Below are 15,850 nucleotides of genomic sequence, written 5' to 3' on the forward strand. Positions count from 1 at the left end.
TGCTTCAGGAAGGGTGAGGAGCTATAACAAAACAAATATACAATATAATGCCCTTTTTAAACATGAGACATAGGACATCCAGATTGAATTACATTACAGGTTGGATCATAAAGTGACAATTGAATCATTCTCACAATAAGTGTCTTTTCCAATGGGACAGAGTGTTGGTTTTAAATTCAAATTATTTTCATCCTATTTGTAAGCTAGAAATAATAGAACCTTTCTTCCCATTAGCTCATTCAGATGCCTTGGAAATTAGGATACCAATGGATATTCTTAGTCACTGGGGACAGTTCTTTTTTATTCAGTGTAAGAAAACATATATACCAAAAAGGGCCCGAAATAGCCCTGCCAGCTCTTACAGTACAGGAACTGTGTGGGGAGCTCCTCCATCATGGCTCTGTCCTCAGTAGTGCAGCTAGGTAATCCTAGACCTTGGACATAATGGTCTTATGAGTGGATCCTTTAGATAGCCATATGTATCACTTCAGTTGTGAAGCGCACAGCTAACATTTATCCCCTTCCCACCATTCCATGCTTCACAACTATCTACGTTCCTGATATGTTAGAGCAAAGAAACAAAAACACCACGACTACAAGAATAAAATGGAGTTTGCTTCTGTTATCCTGGCACTAAACATGTTTATGTGTGAGTAAGCACTTATTTGTTGTAGAAACGGCTAATATATATATTTTAAAGAAAAATAATAAAATAAGCATCTGTAACCATGCACAAGCCCAGTCAGCTACCCCCCAACTCTAATACGATTTTTAGAATATTCTGTGGCAAGCAGCGTCCGGCCTGGTGGGCCCCTTCATGCCCGCGCTGACCCAGGTGCACATGTGGGGCCTGTTAGTGCCTCTATCTCCTGCTGCTGCTAGGCTGGCTATGTGACCTCTTTTACAGAGGACAGTCCTCCGTTTTGAAGGCCCCCTCTCCTTGAAGGGCTGTCCAGTCCAAGTCTGGTATAAAGATAAAGACCCATCAGAAGGCAGAGCTGGGCCTTGAAGCTGCCAATCAACTGCACCGGGACAGCAGGCTGAGCAAAGCACACAGGGCACCGGGTCACAGGCTTCCGCAGTATGGAGGGATGTATTTCTAGGGAAATTATAAGAATTCTAAATTTCCATCTATACATACATATTAGTATGTGCGAATTTTATGCCATTTGGTGCCCTCTTTTGTCCTCATCTAATGATGCATTTTCTTCTCTTTTTTTATGATGATGATGATTCAAATGTGACCAGCCTGCACGAAGGTCCAGCCCCAACAGGAGCACCGTCTATCCTACACTTTCTGTAATGCTTGAAGTTAGGATAGATGGTCCTAGCATGGGAAGTTAACTATGTGGGATCACATGGGAAAAGCCTTAGTTGGGCTAAGGTGGGATGGGGCCTCAGGAAGCAGCAGCCATACCACTCTTGTCATGCATGAAGTATCTCTTTGTGTGAGGGGCAATTTGAATGAATAAAATGGGGTGCAGTTATCACTTAGTCCTACCCCTAACTCTTCAGGTGCTATCCCTCACCCTTTGTTCATTCTAAATTTAGCCAGTATAGTAACCTGTTCTTGTGATTGCTTGAAACACATTTCCAAACCAAACTGTATCAAACAGTTTCCCAGTATTTGCTTAGATCGGACACACAATCTAACGATTGGGCTCACCAAGGGTTACAGTTGGGTTTACCGAGGGTTACAATGGCATGCAGGGCGAGCTGCAGGTTTGACGGTGCCTTCAGCATAATGCCCTCACGTGGGCCCCTTCCTATATCGATGGGACCCTGGCTGCAGGCTTACCTAGCACCAATAGTGGTGGGCAGCCATTCTAATCCCCCACAGTGCCCTGGCAGGATGGCTCCACTGGGGGCATGCTGAGAAATTAAAATGGCTGCTTGCCGCTCCCCTTATACAAGGGTCTTCTGGCAGGTATCAGTGCAAGTGGACCCAGCCAGGTTGCTGGAGCCCCAGCAGCTGCCGGGGGTGCTGAGTGCTGAAGGTATGATGATGCTATGCTATTCCATGGGGAGGAGGGGCTGTGGCTCAGGGCCAGGGCACCTGCTTGGCATGCAGATGGTTCCAGCCTCAATCCCCATCATCTCCAGGTAGAGCTAGAAAAATCCCTGCCTGAAACCCTGGAGAGCTGCTTCCAGTCAGCGTAGACAGGACTGGGCTAGATGGACCCATGGTCTGACTCGGTATAAGGCAGCTTCCGATGTTCACTTTGTACCCATAGCTGTTTCTTCTGGAGTTTAATCATAATCATTCTGGGCTACATCGAATGTCAAATGAGCAGACTTCCACTCGTGCAATGGGACTTTCTCCTCCTGCTTGCAGCCCCCATCTGCTCCCAGCCCTCCAACGCAGATTTTGAGGGCACATGGGGGGCAGAGGTAGTTGAGAAAGGCTGACCTAGACCAAGCACGGGACTTAGAACCAGTCATTGAAAGTGCCATGGCCGCTCTCTTCCATCCCTAGCATTGCCACACAGGGATATTTTTCAAGGCAGACAGGAAGAGAGCAAGGGCTGAGACAGGAGAACGGTTGAGATAGCTCCTTATATGGCATTCTAAGAACTTTGCTGTTTGCACTGTAGTAGCAAAATCCAATTCTTTAGCTTTGGAGGTTATAGACTGAGAATGAAAATCTTTTGATTTAGCTCCTGGTGCAGGGGTGGGCTACTTGTGGCTATGCTGACTAGGGCTGATGGAAGTTGTAGGCCAAAACATCTGGAGGGTCACAAGTTGTCCACTGCAATCCTACAGCAATGCTCAGAACAGAGCAGATATGACAGTGTTCAATATAGTAGGTACATACAGTACTAATCGGAATCCATACATACTGGACTTCTTAAGTCTTAAATGTCCTAAAGTACTTACTCTTATATAAATACAGATTAAAACATCCAAGTGTCTGAAAAGTATTATTTATGAAAGAATACTAGACAGTCAAATAATTTACCAAATAATAATACTAGTGGGGTGAAATTCATATCACATTGAAGCATCTGCTTCATAGAGTAAAACGAAACCTTCTGTGGATGATTATGGGCCTAGATCACACTCACAGTGGTTTCCTTGGGCTGCAATCCTATGAAAAACTGGCTTGGAGTAGGTTCCACGGAACTCAGTAGAACTTCCAACAATACATGCCAAGGATTACACTGTAATCCTACAAAGGAGACCAACTTTCAATTCAACTTTTTTGCTGGTAGGTGGCACTGTTTTCTCAACAGACAGAACTTCATCACTCACTACTCTATAGTGCTCTCCTTGCATCACAATAAAAGTATTCGAGTATCTCTTCTGCTGATATCATGAAATGCAATTTACCAATTACAATCCTACTTTTTTAAAGTATCTGAGTGGCTTTAAACTATTTAAAATGTTTGGCTTCATGGCTTTATATATTGCTAAACCATTCTGGTGGTATGAGGTGAAGCAAAGGGATTATGCTAGGATGCAAAATGTCATGCCTCTATGTCAGGGGTGGGGAACCTGTGGCCCTCCAGATGTTTTAGCCTACAACTCCCATCAGCCCTAACCAGTATAGCCAATGATGAAGGATGATGGGAGTTACAGTCTAACCTCAGGAGGGCTACACATTTCCCAACCCTGCTCTATGTGGTGAAATTGACCCAGGATTCAGGTGTTCAAAGGTGTCAGATACTATTGGAGAATCAGAGAGAAAAAGGGCTTAATTTGATCCCAAACTTAAGTTGCTCCAGTGCCAGCAGTTTCACCCAGGGAAACGTGAAGAGGAGACGGCCTTTGGTCATTTTTATTTGAGGGCATAAATCAGTCTATAGCACAAATATAAGACTGGCACTAGCTAGAATAATGTTCATTTACTGTTCTGTGTTCTACTGCACATTAACAACAGCCACATGAGGCACAGAGAGCATGAGAAAGGCTCAAATGCATGTTTTAATGTTATGTGGAGCAGGGGAATGTGGGAGTCTCTTCTCTCCCAGCTGAATCACTGCAAGCAGCCTCCAAGCTTCTGGGATTAGAAGGAAGGGGTTGCAGGTTAGAAGATGGGCTTTCCAGGCACTTGCACCTCTTAATTTAGAAATTAAGGACTGGATAGAAAAGAATCAAAGTACATACTTGCCTTGGCACATAGGGAAATTGGCTGGATTGCATAATCGGTCAGACCTACAGTCACTCCTGCCAATCCTGACTGGAAGCAGCCCCAAACGGCAGTTTAGCTAGGAAATTCCTTATATGAGCATATAATTCCTTAATTCCATATAATTCCTTATATAAATTCCTTATACTGTATGAGCATATAATTGACCAGCTAGAGCTTCACCCATGTCTGCAGCTGATTCCACAGCATGTTCTATGTGCATTTGTACATGAACTCTGATGAGAGCATCCACTATCTTTGTGGGTAATTCCTGTAAGACAGGGGTAACCAACCGGGGTCCTTCCAGATGTTTTGAACTGCAACTCCCATCATCCCTGACCTTTTGCCATGCTGGCTGGGGCAGATGGGTTGTAGTCCAAGATATCTGGAGAACACCAGGGTTGCCCATCTCTCCTGTAGGATATACAGGTTCTCGGCATTTGATGGCAGAATAAATGAGATGTGAGTGTTAGAAATCTATGCCATAGCACCATTCCAACACTCCTGCCCAATCATGTACTGTGCAGTCATATCCTTGATCTATGACATACTGCTCCAAATAATAAAGGGGGCATCAAGCATGAGGAGAGACATTACAGTGGTGGGTTGCGTAAAGCCCAGAGCACACGGAGGTTCTTGCACCAATGGAGTGGAACTTTCTAAATCTTAGTTACACAATAAGCATCACGCATAGATAGAGAACTGGATATATAACCAGTCAAGCACAGCCTAAGAACTTAATTAAGTTCAGGAACCATTTATGTTCTGGTTACTCATTAAGTTAATCTTTATTTTTTTACATGCGCTCCAAAGTATGGATACTTTAAAAACACACACACACACTTGTGTAGGAGATGCTGTCCTACAGCTTTAAAGACATTGTCCGAAGTTCAAAAAGTCATACACAGAATGCTACATGCATCTACAGCTTTTCCAGCCCCCCCCATCTTGCCATAGTTATATACACACACACACACACACACACACGGAGATGCAGGAGGTGATGCAGCTGGGGGGAAGAAATTGACCCACACTGTGCATGCATGGGTGTGCTTTCAATTAGTGCACAGGGTGGTTTGGATTCCACCCAATTACCTTTACTTATTAAATTCCATGCATACTGCTTCTGGAGTGTATATTCATGGTACAGGCAGCTGTTTTATACCAGACAAAAATGAATAATTTATGCTAGAGACAGCAATGAGAGGTAGGATGGTCCTGTGGGCCTTAATCCTAATCTAGCTCTACTTTTCTGCCAGGGAAATGTGGGCCTTATTATAAGGAAAGCCATGCTGTGATTGCAGTGGTGCATTCTGGGCAGGACTTTGCAGCAGTTGTCAAGGGTCCAGCTTGGCATAAAGAGCGGAAGGCGCCACAACCCCAGTATCCCATTTTGAAGTATGTGAAGTAATACACATTACCATTGGGGGCGGGGGGGAGACCATTGGGTCCAGAGTCTAAAGTTGCCTAACTGCACCACAGTTCGTAAGAGTCCCTTGGCGGGAGGATACGAAGCCTTTCCTCCACCCTATACTTTCCTACTATTAATTACCCTGGCTCTGTGCCAGTGAACCAAAGCTAGTGCTGGGGTCAGGGGCCCTTTTAGATGTAGTGGATCTGAATGTTTATACGAGGGGTGTTGATTCTCTTTCAGCCAAGATTTTCCATTTCAGAGATGCAGGGGGGGGCACATTCCAGTGGTGGGTGGGGCTGAAGACAAAAGGGCCAAGAATACCAGCATATGTTTGCTGAAGGTTCTTCCTGCCAGTAAGCTTTAGGAGAAGTATTTCAACTTTTTAGAATGGGGAAAAAACTGCACAAAAGCTGGGAAACCACCAAATGATCGGTGGTTAGGGGAAAGGCCCAGGGCATGGCCTGAAGGCACATGAGGCAGCTGCCTTGCTGAAGCTAAGCAGGTCTGGGTCTGGTCAGTGCTTGGAGGGGAGAACACCTGGGAGCCACCTTGACTTCCACAATGGAAGAAAGGTGGGATATAAATGTGATGATGATGATGATGATAACGGGAAGGGGCACGGGGATGCAGCCATCTGGAGAACTCCAAAGGGCCAGATTTGGACTCCAGGCCTCACGGCCCGCACCCCTGGTCTACACCAACATTGCACAATTGAAGTAGACTAGAGACCAGTGTCTTACACTTCTGTGCATATGTAGACTTGGACTCCAATGAGTGCACTGTCCTGTGCCAGCTCTCCAAAATAGAGGACCGTCTTCTGTAAAGCTGGACAGCTAGCCACCCTATGTGGACAGATCAGCTTCCTTGTCATGCTGCATTTCATTTTAGTTTTGCTCCTTACTGCTCCAGTATTCATTGTCGGATGTACCCCAAATCTTCATACTTCCTCCATCCGGAATTCAGCTTGAGTTCTGTAGTTTGTGTTTCTTTTCTTATATATAGCTCCTTTTGCACAATTGTGTCCATGTACCTAATACTTTGATTAAGTGTACCAAAAAAGGTACCTGATGAAATTACTGGGTCTCAGCACAGTGTAGTAGCCAGAGCTTATCTTCTGCTAAGAAAAATTAGCCGGGGGGGGGGGGGGATTGCAAGGTTATCAGGGACTAGATCTCTGCATACATTCTTTAAAATCTCTTTAAAAAATATCTCCAATGATGCAAAAGGTGCTGCAGAACAGTCAGGAAGCAGGACGGTACCGGACCTGTTTCAACCCATTGCAAGGTTTGTACCTCTTTAATAAACCACAAGTTTCCACATAAAACAGACTGTTTGTGGAAGGCAGTACAGACCTCTTTGGATGCTTTTCTATCAAAGGTCATGTATGTATGTATTTGTTTACTTATTAGATTTTTAGCATGCCCCTCCTCCAAGAAGCTCCAGGTAGCATTCATGATTCTTCTCCCTGCCACTGCTACCGCACAAGAACCAAATGGGATAGGTTAGGCTGAGAGATTGTGAATTACCCAAAGTCACCCGGTGAGACTTCTAGCAGAGCAGGGGTTTGAACCATGTCCTCTGCTGTTCTAGGCTGACACTCTAACCACTACACGATACTGCCTGTGTGATCATGATGACTAAACGGACAGTGTGGATGGAACTTGGACCAAACTGCTCCAACTTAGAGAAGGCAAACTTCCCCCCAAGTTGTTCAGGATCACTTGAGGGGTGTTCAGCTAACTACTACCTGGGTCTCCTTGAAACTGTGAATCAAAAACAACACTGCCTATGTAACATATGTTAAGGAAAAGGGGGAAAAGGGAAATATTGATGGGTGGCGTAGAATGAATTAAGCCATGAATGTTCCACAAGAGCTACCACTGCCATCAAGTGGGGAAGTGGAGATATGCCAGGTGGTGGCGATTCAGACCGCTGCCCTCGGCTTTATGGGCAATCGTATTTGCCACTGCAACTTGCAGTGCAAGCTGTGGAATGCTGAGCCACGTTCCAGAGGGGGGCGAGAGTCAGAGCAGGACGTGCAGTGGGCATTTTGCTTTCTCGGCAAAGCAACATTGCAAGTGAGGGAGCGGCTGCTACTTCTGCACCAGGCTGGCACAGCGGTGAAAGGCTGAAGTGTTGGAAAAGTCTGACAGGGAGGTAAAATGCCTTCATTAGAGCGCTAAGGATATACTGACCAACGCTATTTATTATTTTTATTTATTCATTCACTTGTTACATTTATATCCCAGGTTTTTCCCTCTTGCAAGGAACTCAAGGCGGCTTACAGCACCCTGCTCTGCTTCATTTTATCCTCACAACAACCCTGTGAGGTAGGTTAGGCTGAGAGTTGGTGACTGGCCCAAAGTCACCCCATGAGCCTCATGGCCAACTGGGCACTAGAACCCAGATTTCCCAAGTCCCAGTCCAACACTCTAACCACTGCACCACACTGGCTATGAGTTTATGTATCAGCTTATGACAGAATTCTGCTCACGGGCCTCCATCCCCTAAAATGTTAATGTCACTGCCCTGTAACACTGAGAGATCTATTTTTCCCTTATAAAGTTTATAATACAAAGTAGCCTTCCCCAGCCTGGTCCCCTCCAGATGTTTTGGATTACAACTTCCATTAGCCCCAGCCAGAATTCCCAAAGGTCAGAGATGGTGGGGGTTGTAATCCAAAACAACTGGAGGGGACCAAGCTGGGAAAAGCTGGTATAAACCATCACATATAAACCCTTCCTCGCCTATACCCCCTGCCCTTCCCCACCAAAAGTGCCCTGTGTAGCTGAAGTTTCAGAGAGCATAATCCCCAAACATGTTCACATGTGTGATAACCTTAACCATTTCCTCGGCAATCTTTTTATAGTTACCAATGGTGATGTTCCAGCCCGCTAATCTACCATACTTCCATTTGAGAAGATACAGGCACGGCTTAATCACTTAGCAGGTGTTCAGTATAATGTCTTGTCAGGCACTAATTGTCTGTACATCTTTCTAGTTGCTTTAACAATCATGTTGTCAGGGCTTGTTCGTGTTAAGGCATCTACACCCTTGCATTGGTTCACTGCATCTTTAGTAGGTTCATAATAAAGAGAATTCCAGTAGATGCAACTATTCCTGTCATAATGCAGTATTGACAGGAGAAGTGACACCTTCCACAATATTCCCTTCTAACCCACTACTAAAGGCACAAAAGCTCTGCCCCATATTGCAATGGCCAGAACCAGAAGGACCCACATTTCACACCAGCTGGCAATATGGGGCCCACTTCAAACTGTTTATTTTGGGAAGCTGCCTTATACTGAGTCAGATCATGGGCCCATCTGGCCCAGTACTGTTGACCCTGACTAGCAGCGGCTCTCCGGGAATTCAGGCATGAATATTTCCTGCCCTATCTGGAGATGCTGGGGATCGAACCAGGGACCTTCTGTGTGCAAAGCAGGTGCTCTATCACTGAACTATGGCACCTCCCCTTATTTTAGGGTGCTTCCAGATGGAAGGCTCCTAGTGCTACCAATCAGAAGGCAGTTGTGCAGGCATTCTGTTTTTTCTTTCTTAATTTCTGCAGCAAGAGGACTGAAGAAGTGGTGGGAAAATACAGGATGGTTACAAATGGAAGACGATGACATCTGGACCCCCTCCACACCCCCCCCCCATAAAACTCTGTGAATGAGGCAGGGTAATGGCATGATAAATGCCTTGTCTGGATGCATCCTAGATAGTTTTCTTTCTTTCCTTCTTTCCTATCCCTTTACCTGTTCTTTCCCATTATATCTCTTTCACCTTCTTCCAAAAGATTGGCATGGTGATTCATCCTAGGTAAGGTTGTTGGCCATGCAGTTGTAATTGTGAATGACCCACCAGATGAAGACCAAGGCCATATTAAAGCTAGCAGGCTTAACCCCCTGCAATACATTCACCTTTATAACATCAACATTGTCTGGTTATACAGCTCTACAAACAGGAAAAATATGTTTAGTCATCCCTATTTCACACCACATGTTCTGGTTTGCTTGGATCAGAAAGATGTGCTCTTTTGGTCAGATTTAAGAGGATCCCTGGGATGACAGATGAACAAGTGCTAATGTGTCATTTGGACAAGTGCTAAAACATTTTTAAACAGCCATTGCAGAAAAATATAATACACCGGGGGCAGGGGTGTCCCAACTTAAAAGTCCCACATCAACAACCATTAGAGATAGCCCACTTGTATCCTCTACTATGGCATGGCATTCTCCCATTTCCACAGCCAGCCCTTTTCGCTTCACTTGTATTTCATGAGAATGCGTACATTTTCTAGCAAACCACTTTCACAAGGCTGTTTTTCATTGCTGTTGATGTAGTTCGATTTTAAAAGTTATTTTACTTCCATGTTATTTTTTTAAAAATGCATCTACATGTTCTTTATCATAAATAGAAAGTAGACTTACCTGCAAAGCAGCAGATGGTTGTCAAAGAACACAAGCAGGCTTCTGGTACCATTAAAAATTAATGATTCGTTTTCCCAGAAAGGGAGTTTTGCAGCGTCAAGCCTTGAAAATGGAGTCCAACCGTTTCCTAGGCAGTGTAACCCAAACAGGTGTAACCTGATCATTTGTTCTGGTGTACTATTCAAATGAGAAACACAGCATGTCTCCTGATGTCCAGAGGAGTATCAGGGTAAACAGAAACTCAGAGCAAATGTTTCAAGGCATACATCACTGCTGAACTTTCTCTTTTTGTTTTAAAAAGTCTGGTATGCAATACACCCGGATGTCCAGTGCCGAAGCATAATCTGGAAACTCTTGTGGTAGAGGGCAAGTTGAGCTCCAGGGTTATTAGTGGATAGTGTGTTAGGCTTGGAATCTAAGAGTCCTGCATGCCAATGCCTGGTCTCCAGTGGAGCTCACTTGCAAGGCCGCTTCTAGACGGAGGGCTCCGCCGAGTGCTACCAGTTAAAAGAGATTGTGCAGCTATTCCGTCTTTCCTTCCTTAATGGTTTTTTTGTGGAAAGAAGGAAGAAGTGGTGGGAAAACATGGGAGGGTTACAAGTGGAAGATGCCATCGTCTGGACTCCCTGCCCCCCTCCCAGTAAAATTCTGTGAACGAGGCAGAGCAATGATAAAAGCCTCACCTGGAAATACCCTCGGTGAGCTTGGCCCAGTCACTCTCTTTTGCCTAATTTACCTCACCAAGACACTCTGAAGAGAAAGCTGATACCCACAACAGACTAACAGAAGTTTGGTAGAGTTTGCCGTATTTATAAGCTCTCCAGGATTGGGAGACAGTAGTGGAGAAATAAGTCAAGATGCTCCCTGGCCTCACCAATGCACAATTTATACATCCTGCTGCAAGCCATGGGTCTTCAGCTAATGAGTCAGGAGCCAAAAGCGATACAAGCCAAACCAAGGGGAGTCACACCAGGAGCACAATTACCATTTTCTTTCCATTCCGTTAATGGGGTGGGGTGGGGTTAAGAGAAGGGGAACGAGAGGGCAAAGCAGAAAAATTAGAAGGCCATGGAGAGAGATAAGAAGGGAGGAGGGAGGGAGAAGAAAATAGCAGGAAGACAGAAATACATGGTTTTAAAGAAAAGTAAAAATAAGTCTCATGTAGCAAGGAGGGTAAAGAACGGGTGCTGGGTCTGAAAAAGTTGAAGATGATGGGTTGGATCCATTGACCTGGTTTGCAGGACACGACAGCCCTCCGTGGTTTAATTTACTTGTGGGGGCTGTTGTATTGTGCAGGGTGCCCAGCTTGCCATGGCCTGTTGTGTCATGTGAACCCAGGCAGCAGGGGTTGTTTGAGGGTTAGACATCAAACAACCCTAAAACGAGCCATGGGTTATTCGAGGGCTGTCTAACCCTTCAACAACCACTTATGCCTGGGTTCACAAGACAAGCAATGGTAAGCCAGGGTTCAACAGTTGCCATGCAAAACTGGCACCCACAGGCGCCCGGCACAATGCAACAGCCACCACGAGTAAATTGAGACATAGTGGGCTGTTGTGTTGTGTGAACCAAGTCATTGATTTAATTGGGTCTATTCTAAGTATGACTAAGTCTGGATCTAACTCTATTGCTGAAAGCTATCCAGACCTTGTGCCTTAAAACATCAAAATGGGATCCTGTACCAACCCTGATATGTAGGAGTGGCTGTATTCTTGTTGCAGAGAATACAGTGAAAACATCTCTCCCTCTCTCTCTCTCTCAGCTTCCCATGTTTGAAAGAAATCTGAGTCTGCTCTAAGGAAGCTTTTTGGCTTTGGTGTGCACCCACTACTCAGTAGCATTGTTGGGCATCACTGAATGGAACAAAACACTGTTTGCCTTACATGTTCTACCCATCTGAAATGATTCATTTATCGGCTTGTTCAGTATTTTAAGGTGAACAATTGCTTTAATCTTTGTTTGCAAAGGCAAGACCTAGCAATTTAATCCACTGCTTCTCACAACAGATAATAACATGGAAACAGCAGGGGTTTATTTCTGATAAGATCTTTAATTTTAAAATGTAAGTATTCACTAAAATAGCTTTTTAACAACAACACCTGGACCTCAAAATACATATTTAAAGCTTAGTCCTTTTGTATATCAAAACTCTTGATAATGGAGAGATACGATGAGAAAGCAGTCAAGTTTTTTGAGATGGGCCAGATACATGAACTCAATAGATAAAAAGTATCTCGCTGTCTAAAAATCTGTTATATGTAGCAAGAAGCTCCTGGCTTAATTTATTTTTAAAATAAACATAGGGCGCAATCCTATGGCCACTAGTCAGTGGCTAGATGGCCACAGGCTAGGTTGGTTCCTGAAGAACTGACCCCCACTCCCTCTGATTGGCTCCCACGCTCTGTGCTTGTAAGAGCAGTGTGGAGCGGTGAAAACGGGGCGTTCCTGGGGACGGGGAAGTCGGAAATCTGGTATGATACATCCTATGTGTGTCATCGGCTGCCACTTCCCATGCTCCGAGGTCCCGTGGCTAGACAACTGAAATCAGCTATCTAGCCACAAAAGCAAGGCTGGGGAAGCGAGGAGGAGATTCACTCCTCTCCGCTCCTTCCACCCTGCACTGGATAGGCGGTCACCCGGCAGTCTGAGGTGACCGTCGATCTTGATAGGATTACTCCCTTAGGCTCCAGTCCTATAACCACTTACCTGAGAGTAAGTTCTATTGAACTCAGTGGGACTTACTCCTCCTGAGTAGACAAGTATAGGATGGTATTGTATATCTCTGTGAAGGTTTGAGGCCTACAGAGGCAAGGAAAAGAAAAAGGTCAGGCCTAGAGGTTTATCTAGGCAGATCTAGGTTTAAACCAAGGTGGGTAACCTGTTGCCCCTCCTCCCCCCATTAAAAAAATTATGGAAAACGTGGTGCTCCATGGCCACTACAGGGCACTAGAAGGGTTAAATTTAGCTTGGAAACAAGCTAAATTTAACACTTGGAGTTCTCTGTAGCTCAACAGAGCAGGTTTTTCCTTTAAAAACAAAACTTTTGGGGGTGCTCCACAAACTGTGGCTGAGGGGGCGATCTGGGGGGCAAAAATGGCCCCCAGACCTCCCACAGTCGTCCACCTCTGGTTTAAAAAGATGGACCTAGCACCATCATGTCCCTTGAGCCTGACCTTCCACTGACTCGTTAACCCCGGGGTCTCCAACACTGCCCGTGGGCACCAATGTGCCCACAGACACCTCTCTTGATGCCCACCAGGCTCCCTGACCATCCTGATTTTCATTTTATGTCTTAAGATTTTTTGGTAAAAAAAAATTAACTTGGAGTCTGGCATGCTGCAAAGTGAAGGGCTGCCCTCCAGTGTCATCTTTATTTCGGTTTAAAAGAGATTTTGTGTTTTGGAGCTCAGACTCCACCTCTGCCATGTATTTAAGTTTTTGGACACATTTTTCTTTTAGTCTCACCAGTCTGCCTTCTGGGAAATGAGTGTTTTGTGACCAGCCATGCCCACCATGGCAACTATTTCATGAATGGGCAAGTCCCCCATGACAGCCATTTTGTGAGAGTGCCCACAACACTAATTCCCAATCTGCCCACTGACCCATAAAGATTGGGGACCCTTGCTCCCAACCTGATTTGAGAAGGGATGCAGTCACTCTCTCAGCCTAACCTACCTCACAGGATTGTTGTGAGGATAATATGGAGAGGAGGAGGATAATGTAAGCTGCCTTGGGTTCCTTGCAAGAGGGAAAAAGGCAGAATGGAAATGTAATAATAAACTTTTTAAAAAGTGTGTTTGTGTGTTAGTGTTTTCTCTGTCTTGTTTTAGAAGGGAAGCAGATATGTCATTATGTATTCCACGTCTAATGCCAGTGCTGGATCAGTGCAGGATCCTCCAGATCCTATTCAGCAAGAGCAGACTGCGTGCACACAACTGCATGCAAAGAGTTTTCTGTGTTGCCCTGTGGCACAGATGGGTGGTGCTTGGCTGGCTGCCTGGGAGTAAGCTGAAAGGCGAACAAGCTTCTGTTAAAAAAAAATTGTTTACTGGAAACAGGTCTGAAAGAAAGGTGGGGCAGAGATGGATGTTCATGCAGGTTTAGCTATATAAGCTACCATTTGTGCTGCAACAGCTGCCTATTGATATGATCAAAGCGCCCATTTTTTTTGGCAAATAAACAAATGTGATGAACCCTATAATGCCATGCCCATTTTGTATCCACTTGGTCTACGAAAGGGATACCCAGATCTCACCAAAATCATGAGCCCTAGCAAAGCTGTGCCTGCAGTACCGAATGCACCTGTAGTACTGTGCCATTTTGGTTAGAAGGTCTTGAACTTCATCACACCCCACCCACTGGGATACTATATAAAGGTCTCTCTTCCCCACTAGCTCACACCTCAACAGAAACAACTCCTCTGGTGCTACGTATGGGAGCTTTTCAAGTTATAAGAAAGAGAATGGAACTCAGCTAATTCTATTTCTTTGTTTTCTTCTCTGCGGATTCAACAGAAAAGCTGTTGCCACAATAGCTACTAGTGAAGCAGATGATGTGTTGTGAGTTAAATATTGACACAAAACACAGATGGCCCATTGAATCCTCTGGTACCAAAGTAGATCCTTGGCATTTTCCACTCTCTGATATTTGCAGACTAGTAACACATGTTAGCTGCATTCACGCTGGCTAAGTGTCTTTCATTTAAATTAGGGTGAGGCAGTTTACTACTGACCTAACCCTACCAGTCAATCTTTGATCTCTGAATTCAGGCCCTGGAACAGATTTATCACACAGAGTTCTGTACAGTTCCTTGGTAGGGCTTTGCAGCAAGACTTCCCCAAGACAAGGGAAGAAAGAGCAGGGGAAGCCTAAGGCTATGTACAGTGCACCGTTAAATCGTTGTACCTGAATACAATACTGATAGGAAGGCCAAAATTGTGAATCAAAGAATTCAGGACATTTGGAGGTCGGAAAAGGCTAGCTACTTCTACCAGATACATAAAGCTCTCTTCTTGGTAAAAGAAATCCTACTATTACTTACCTATCCTACTACTACATACAAAAACACAGCCTATCTCAGATATACACAGTGATGGTTCATACACGTACAGGTATCACATTAGTTCTTCACCTCTTCACTGAGGGTGCTTCCAGATGAGACTTTTATGGTGCCATCACTCTGCTTCATTCATGAGAGCACAGGGCACTTTTTTTAACATATAAAGTTCAGGGGAAATCCCCCACCCACCCCTCATGAATTCCCCTCCAGTGGACTCAGAATTCCCCGCCCCCACCCCTGAAGTGCCCTTTTAATTCTGCTTCTCCCTGGTTTACATTTCAGGGAGTTACAATCAGGGAGTTATAGCTTCCACCCTTTTTCCAAATATGCTCACTTTTCAATGAAGAAGATGAAACCCCCAATTATCCAGTACAGCATCTGAAAGCTCCCCCTGAGAGCACCCCACCAGCACAATTTCACCCAATTCCAGCAAGCAGAAAGTGGAGCTCAGAACCACTTCTCAGCAAGGGGCAGTCAGGAGAAATTAACACAGGCTGCCCCATCCCCGGCCCCGCATCCACCACAAGCAGCTTCCAAGCGCAGCCCTCCACAAGGATAAGCGCAAGAGCTCCACCGTGATCCGAGCATGGATGGAGGGGTGGGTGGCGGTGGTGGCAGCAGCAGCTGCCCAGGCTCCCCCTCTCACATCCTTGTCTGGCCATGTGAGGGTCCTTTGGCAGCCCAGCACCTCTCTAGCTTCACTCTCTCTGCGTCTGCCAGCTATAGTGCTTTTATGAATGGGGAGGGCAAGCTAGTTACTCCCACTGCCTTTTCCATTCATAAACGCGCTATAGCGATTTTACTCTCCATCGCAA

This window comes from Heloderma suspectum, chromosome 1 (assembly GCF_057233095.1).
Source record: "Heloderma suspectum isolate Gila_16-S chromosome 1, 16-S_ref, whole genome shotgun sequence".
Lineage (NCBI taxonomy): Eukaryota > Metazoa > Chordata > Lepidosauria > Squamata > Helodermatidae > Heloderma > Heloderma suspectum.